At 28.9% G+C, this 6,024-nt stretch overlaps 1 protein-coding gene across 2 annotated transcripts in view; it reads left to right on the top strand.

The window, feature by feature from the left end:
* Nucleotides 1-5,580: 5,580 nt before the first annotated feature.
* The window catches only part of LOC134687468 (protein SON-like), a 36,328-nt gene continuing 35,884 nt past the window's right edge, over nt 5,581-6,024 (top strand). For both annotated transcript variants that reach the window (XM_063547794.1, XM_063547793.1), the window contains exon 1: nt 5,581-5,695. The gene's annotated coding sequence lies outside the window, so the exon portion shown is untranslated. The remainder of the gene's footprint in view (nt 5,696-6,024) is intronic.

The raw sequence follows: 6,024 nt of genomic DNA, 5'->3' as shown, positions 1-6,024 counted from the left end.
GAAAAATAAAATCTGATTAGTTATGAAACATTATTCCTAAAATACAAATCAGATATTGAATTTTCAGATCCTACAATGTATCACAATTTTTTCCCTCAAAATTCACTACAATAATTGATGAATTTACAATATTGTTTTGTTTTCACCAGCATGTATTATCTAATTACTGTTTGTTTGCCTGTGATATTACATTTTGTTGTAAATTGTCAATGTATATTATATCAATGTTGGTAAAAAAATTGTTAAAAATATAAAAGTTTATGATATCATATCTCGAGATCTCTACTTATTTGAACATTAATTTAAGTTTTGTATTTTTGATATGCACCTTTTTCACATACTCAACTGTAGGACCTTTGACCTGTTTTAGATTTTCATAATATATTGTGATATATGTGGTGTTTTATACTAATATTTTTTTTATGTGAAGTTCATATTTTTTTCTATTGTTTTGCTAGTACATTTGTAATAACATTTCAAATTTGAGCATATCAAATTTTTTTTTACCATTGATCTGAAAAGAGCATTTACAAAATATATGCTAGATACTTAGGTACAAATGTAAAGGACAGGTATAAACAATTAAACTCTTTTCAATTTTTTCAAATTTCTACTTTGCTTTTCATATATTTTAAAAATGAGGTTCATCCCATATATGTAATATAAAAATCCAGACACATCCTTTCTACACCAACTATTCTATTTTTTCAAATGGTTGTATCTCAAATAAAAGCACACACACATATTTATTGCAACACTCATTTTAATATATTTATAAATTCTCTATTTAAAAAATCACTTTAAGAATGTGTTGTTATTTTGAATTTATCAGCTAATAATCTTGAAGTGTGGATTTTGTGCAAAGGACAATATGCCCTTTAATGGAAGTTGATTGTTACAAAAAATGTACTTATTTATTGATAACCTTATATTTGTAAATGCACTGATTTGTTTGCTTGCGTTTATTTGTAATTTAAATTACATACAATAATCTTCTTATGCATACAAAAAGTGGTAATAATGATGTTAAGTGTGCTTTATACAAAATAACAAAATTCTAACAGAACCTACAGATTTATGATAAACGAAAATATCATTTAACATAAACAGGGGTCGAATTTAAGCTTTTTTGTGTACTGGCCAGCTGGACCAGTGAACCGTAAATCTACTGGTCTGGCACCAAATCTACTGATCCTAAATAATGACATTCATTCGACAAACACTAAATTATAAATAATAATATCCTTGTACAGTGGAATTTGTTTCACAGGTATTTTTTGTTTGTTAATAAACTGAGATTGTGTTGCAATCAGTGATTTTTATCAACAATTTCTACTGGTCTGTTGGACCACAAGCTAACAAAATCTACTAGTCTGACGTAAATTCAACTGGTCTTGGACCACCTGACCAGTGCTAATTTCGACCCCTGAGCATAAACATTACAAACATTGTGTCTTATAGGTCATCCAAGTATTGATGTTCTGTCTTGAATTTTTGCATTATAATATAGAAAATTTCATATTTTTGTGGCAATATCTTTTAAGTGAGTTGGTAATTGCTACTTCACAGACAAAATTTATGAATATGCCACAGACACATTAACCATTAAAATGAAAATGTCATTTTGAGAACCTCAGATGGAAAACATTTATACTTATATAGGACAACCAAGCAAAATGACCTACATGTTTCACAATATTTTCAAAGTATGTCAGGAAACGCAGCTTTTAATTTTTTATTTGTCATGCATGTAATAATTAATGATTATGTTACAATAAAGTTTGTTGAAAATTTATTTTATGTTTTTTATGATGTTCACAAAAAAAGAACCATGTTTAGAATAGTATAGAATTCTTTTGAAATTTTCAAAAACATATCATAGATAATTAAAGTCATAACATTCCATGCTGCTTGGATCAGAGTATAGTCTCAGTGGTCTTGTGATAATGCGCTCTTTTTTAGTTTGATCACAGCAGGGTCTAGCAATTCTTTAAAGTAAGTATTTTGTGATTTTCTACTTAGCATGTGGCGTTAATGGTAAGAGCTATGACTGAGCTAGTCAAAGTAGTTGATATATTTAATTTACTAGATTTATGCCAACTCTAACCTTGTGAGCTAGCACATAACAAAATGGTCATGAGTTGTTGGTCTGGTAAAAACCTAGGTTTATTCATTGGACCTGCATATATATGCATATTCTATTTATAGCTTGGCGTTACAAGTTATTGGTTAATCAATTATGTTGTTTAATTGTGATATGATATGATAATGCAGCATGGGATTGAAATCACATTTGGATACCGGCATATAGTCACATGAAAGAAAGAAAGGTCATGTGTTACAGTCAATGTCTGATCTACAAATAGACAAAAATCAGTAATGTTGAGAAGAGTTCAAGAACCTTTGTTTGAATTTGACAAAAACATAGACAGTTAATTACATTTCATAAAAGAGAAATGTCTATAATGAAGTGAAATTTTTACTTAGGATGTTCAGTCAGTCGATATAGAAATCTTTGATTAAAAAATTATACATTTATTGAGTATTGTTGAGAAAAAGATAGGAAGTAGCTTAAAGCTGAGTTTAATACATTCGATGACTAAAAAAGACAAATTAAAACTTCATTCTTTGCAAAATCAAAATATTCAGGAGTGGAGTAACACGTGTAGTGGACATCAGTAAGAATTAAAATCATAATGAATTAACTACAGATTCTGTAATGTTTGAAAGAGTTTAAAATCAATGGTACGATTTTCTCATACAAAATGACTGACAAATGTGAAAGTTTTTCCAAAAAATTACTGTGCCTTTTACAAATTGCAAATTGACAAGACTGAACAAAAAGTTATACCAAAAAGAATGTTTGTACAGATAAAGCAGAAATTGAAAGTAGGTTCACAGACATTAATAAGCAGGCAGAATAGTGGACTCCACATCAATGTGCTTTTAGTGAAACCAGCAACATACAATGGGTTTAATTCATGGATATATTTACAAATATCATTCTCTAAGCTCTCATACTGTGTTTGGCTTTCTTTCTTTTAAAGCTAACAATTGACTTTTTATGGATTTTTAACTTTATACATTTTCCTTTGAAACTTTGCATTGCAATTCCTACATTCTTAATGTGTTCTTAAACATCACCACTGAATACCAAACACATTGTCTAAATATGGTATTCATATGTAAACTCAGGTATCAGATATCGTTCTTTCCATGAATGACTTAAATCTTTGGATGCACTGGTAAATCCAAAGGGAATTCTTATCCATTCGTACTAACTCTAACATGTACATAAAGCCGTCGAGTTTTAACTAGCTTTATCCAATAATCATTGATGATAGTCTCAAAAGTGATCCAGAATTTTATACCAATTTTTCCACCTAGCAAGTGTAACATATCTTTGAATCTAGGAATAGGTTGACTGTCATATATAGTTTTCTTATTCAGCTTTCTGTAGTCCATACAGAGACATAAACTGTCATCATATATCCTCACATATACCATATTACTTGGAAAGGGAGAGTTGCTCTGTCGAAATTCAGGAATAGGACAGTTGTTATCCATTCTTTTGATGTGTTTGAGCTTTTGATTTTGCCAATTGATTAAGGACTTTCTGTTTGGAATTTTCCTTTTTTTAACTTTACTTTTTGGAAAGATTAGAACTGGTTCTAAATCTTTACTAAGGCACCCGCCTCCCTAACAACATGACAGGTCAACTACTGTTACTATATGTATTCACACTGAAATATAGTTCCCTATGGTTCTCATATATGTGCACATAATACACATATAAAATGAAAAAAATAGTACATTTTTTAGCAGTTCATTCATGAATTTACGTCATTAAGGTGTGTTGATGTGAATGCTTCTTTTTAAAACATTTTGATTAGGTAATTGTGTATTGATACAATACTAGTATGATTGACAACTGTCATTATCACTAAACAATCAGAGACAAGGTAGACCTTTTATAGTTACAATGCCCCACATCCTAAACTGTCAATCAAATTGACCACATTACTTATCAACCTCAGTCTTACATAATTATACAATTTAGAACTGTACATCTTAATATACAAATATTTGACCTGATAATTGAATACACAAATGTATTTATGAGATGTTTGATATATATATGGATGATAGATTTATTTATTGCCTATTACTTTTGATCTATTACATAAAGTGATTCTGTAAATTATGTCTGAAAGATAGATGATTAGTTGATTAACAAGATCTTTAAAAAAAAATATGAATATAAATATGAATATATAAAAGGTATTCAAGTAAGCCTATAATTTATTTGTAAATTTCCAATAATTATCTGTAATTAATCAACAATTTAAATTAGTTCACTTTTTTTTATTATCAGGAATTGGCTTGAAACAGTTTTAAAATTTTAAAACTTTTATTTATAACAAACCATTGTTTATTAGTTTATTTCCCATCAATCATTATGTCTATTTTAGTCATTTGAAATTTTATGAGAATTGAATATACTTATTGCAATCAAGAAAGAATCCATATTTCAATAAGATAAGTTTTTTATTTTTATTTGTTGAAAAAGTACATTGTCAATGTCCTGTGTTGAAAATACTAAAAAAATGATCAGATGCACTCTACAACTTGTTATTAAATCTTCAATGAACTTACAATTTGCCGGAAAACAACATTTTTAGATTAATTTTGTTATTACTTTTTTCTCTAGATTTTATGTCTTACATGTGTCTTACAAGAATAGTTGGTAATATTTACTAGAAGAAATTTTGATTTGCAACTTTTTTTCTTTTTTTTTTTAAACATGTTCAGAACAGTCCACATTATTTAGATAAGACATAGAGTGCAGTTTAAATAAAATTGTGAAAATTAGGATACCCATATTATTTAATTTGAGCTCATTTTATCCTTATACACTTTTCCTTCTAAAGACCTGCTGTTATAACTCCTTTTTTCAGCAATAGTGCTTTATTAATGTTTATCTCCCCCACCATACCGCAATATGAAATTATTTAAACTACTCTTCTAATCTTTTCATTAGTGATATTATCCATCACTTTGATGTAATCACACACAGTATAAAAAATCACTAGAAACACTGTTCAAGTAAGATTAGATGGAATAAAAATTGTCCAAGTAAACCATATAGGGTTTTTACATAAAACTTTATCTACATTTGTTAATTTTTTATCAAATGCAACATATGTTATTTGATTTTTAAGGATGTGAATTAAAGCATGGATGCAATTTGGGTACTCCTCATTACAGAACCATGGATCGTTTTGAGGTGGGTTCAAACCCATTTTACACAGAAACAAGTGCCTGCATCATTTTTTACTATGATTTTAAGAAATTCAAATTTAAATTGGTGGAAAGATAAGTTAAATAAGGATACAACTACAAAATCAACACAGAATGGAAACTTTTATCTAGATCATAAATAAACATAAGTGAAAAGAACTTGTAATAGGTGCAAATTGGTTAAAAACTGATTATAGATCATGAAGCCAGACAAGCTTTTTTGAAAGCTAAGTTTTGTTTAGCGTGATCCAATCGGTAAACATCGGGTGGACTTGTTGCTGGATTACATCCTGTTGTGAAATAACTTTCGTTTCTAAAAATAGACGACGGTTATAAAAAGCTGAAAACGTCTGAGGAACGTTATAGTTGATGGGAATATATTCACACTCACATCGTAAGATATTGGAACAGCAATGCATTTCTACAATGCTTAGATTTAGAAACTTTACCTCATCACAGATAAACTACTTACAAAGTCTAAACAAGAATTTGTATAGGAATACAAATCCTTGGTGTAAACAAAATGAATTATGCTTTTGTCTAGTCCAAATAATTATGACGTCTGGCAAGGCTATTTTAATTTTTTTCTGGGACGCCTTCCTGATTCCAGAACAATAGCGTGTACATGTTTACTGTGAGGAATAAGCCTGAAATCGAAGTGAAATTGATGATTTACCCCCATTTACCTTATGGAGGCAAAACGCGTCCCAGAAAAAAATTAAA

The sequence above is a fragment of the Mytilus trossulus genome, chromosome 10 (assembly GCF_036588685.1).
Source record: "Mytilus trossulus isolate FHL-02 chromosome 10, PNRI_Mtr1.1.1.hap1, whole genome shotgun sequence".
NCBI lineage: Eukaryota > Metazoa > Mollusca > Bivalvia > Mytilida > Mytilidae > Mytilus > Mytilus trossulus.
The sequence above is the reverse complement of the archived record's forward strand: the minus strand, read 5'-3'. Positions and strand labels throughout refer to the sequence as shown.